General features: G+C 36.8%; 1 protein-coding gene across 1 annotated transcript in view; it reads right to left on the bottom strand.

Moving 5' to 3' along the window:
- LOC115297119 (olfactory receptor 2W1-like) overlaps positions 1-2,476 on the bottom strand; it is a 3,752-nt gene that overhangs the window by 597 nt on the left and 679 nt on the right. The window lies entirely within an intron of this gene.

The following is a 2,476-nucleotide window of genomic DNA, read 5'->3' as shown; positions in this document are numbered from 1 at the left end:
CATCTATTAGGTCACAAATCAGCCCTCAAAAAGTACAAAAAATTGAGATTATATGACTACAATGCTATTAAACTTGAAGTCAACCACAAGAAAAAAAATTGGAAAGGCTACATAGACATGTAGGTTAAACAACATAATAATAAAGAATAAAGGGGTCAACCAGGAAACTAAAGGAGAAATAAAAAGAAAATCTTGGAAACAAAGAAAAATTAAAACATGATGTCCCAGGGGTGCCTGAATGGTTCAGTCGGTTAAGCATCTGATTTCAGCTTAGATTATGATCTCAGTTTGTGAGTTCAAGCCGTGCATTGAGCTCTGTGCTGACAGCTCAGAGCTTGGAAGCAGCTTCTGATTCTATGTCTCCCTCTCTCTGTGCCCCTCCCCTGCTCCCATTCTGTCTCTTTGTCTCTCTCTCAAAGTAAATAAACAAGAACAACAACAACAACAACAAAACACCCCATGATATCCACAAGTTTTGGGATGCAACAAAAGCAGTTTTATGAGTGACGTATGGGGCGCCAGGGTGGCTTAGTCGGTTAAGCCTCCGACTTTGACTCATCAAGGTCTCACTTTCGTGGGATCAAGCCTTGTGTAAGGCTCTATGCTGACAGCTCATGCCTGGAGCCTGCTTCAGATTCTGTGTGTCTCTCTCTGCCCCTCCCACTCTCATGCTCTGTCTCTCTCTCTCTCTCTGTACCAAAATAAACAACACATTAAAAGAGGAAAAGAGTAAGGATAAAAATAAATGAAATAATGAATGAGAGGGTAGACATACAGCCAACGTCATAGAAAGACAAGCAAATATAAAAGTATATTATGAAAATATATATGCCAACAAATTGGACAACATGGAAGCAATGGATAAATTACAAAAACCTATGGACTACTAAAACTGAAATAGGAAGTATTAGAAAACTGAAACAGAATTAGAATCAGAAAGATTCATTAATGCCTCTTAAAACTTCAGAAACAGAGCCTAAGAACAAAAGGAATTGATAAAGTTATAGTGAGATGTTTAAAAAAAGAAGAGACATTATGTTAGTGATCAAAAATCTCCCCTACACCATAAATCCAAAAAGCCAGATGGCTTCCCAGGGGCATTCTAACAAACATATAAAGAAGAGTTAATACCCGTATTTCTCAAAGCATTCCAAAAATTAGAAACTAAATAAAAACTTCCAAACTATTCTGTGCAGCCAGCGTTACCTAAATTCCAATACTATGAAAAGGCCCCACTTAAAAGAGAATTACAGACCAGTAATGGATGCAAAAATTCTCAACAAAATACTAGCCAGTAAAATTAAACAGTATATTAAAAGAATAATTCACCACAATAAATTGGGCTTCATTCCTTTTCTGGGTTGCAAGAGTTGTACAATATTAGGAAATCAATCAATGTGGTACACCACGTTAATAAAAGCATAAAAACCATATGATCCTTTGGTTGGTGCAGAAAAATCATTTGACAAAGAACAACATCCAACATGATAAAAATCCTCAACAAAGTAGGGATAGAGGGAAAATACCTCAACATCATAAAGGCCATATATAAAAGGTCCACAGTGTATGCCTTCAATGGGCCAAAACTGAGAGTTTTCCCTCTATAGTTAGGAATATGACAGGGATGTTCTCCCTCACTACTATTATTTAACATTGCACTGGAGTCCTAGCATCAGCAATTGACAACAAAAAGCAATAAAAGACATCCAAATCACCAAGGAAGAAGTTAAACTTTCACTATGTGAGGACGACAGGATACTGTGTGTAGAAAATCTGAAAGACTGAACTAAAACATTGCTGGAAGTGATATATAAATTCAGTAATGTCACAGGCTACAAAATCAATGTACAGAAATCAGTTACATTTTTATACACCAATAATGAGCCATCAGAAAGAGAAATCAAGGAATCAAATCCCAAATACACTACATAAGATTGCTAGGAAATAACCTAAAAAAGGTAAAAGATCTGTAGCTGAAAACTGTAAAACAATTATGAAAGAAATTGAAGATGACATAAAGTAACGTAAAAATATTCCCTGCTCATGGATTGGAAGTACAAATATTGTTAAAATGTCTTACAACCCAATACAATCTTTATCCTTGCAATCCAATGCAATCTTTATCAAAACAACGTCAGCGTTTTTCACAGAAGTTGAAGAAAGAATCCTAAAATTTGTGTGGAACCACAAAAGACCTTGAAACCAGAACAATCTTGAACGAGCAAAGCAAAGCTGGAGGCATCACAATCCCAGACTTTAAGTTATCTTACAAGCCGTCGTGAACAAGACAGTATGGTACTGGCACAAAGACAGACACATAGATCAATGGAACTGAATAGGACACCTCGTAGAAAACCAAAGCTGGAGGCATCACAGTCCTGGGCTTCAAGCTGTATTACAAAGCTGTCATCATCAAGACAGTACGGTACTGGCGCAAAACACTTGGATCAATGGAACAGAACAGAGAACCCAGAAA

Source organism: Suricata suricatta, chromosome 7 (genome assembly GCF_006229205.1).
Source record: "Suricata suricatta isolate VVHF042 chromosome 7, meerkat_22Aug2017_6uvM2_HiC, whole genome shotgun sequence".
NCBI lineage: Eukaryota > Metazoa > Chordata > Mammalia > Carnivora > Herpestidae > Suricata > Suricata suricatta.
This window is presented reverse-complemented; position numbering and strand designations above follow the sequence as displayed.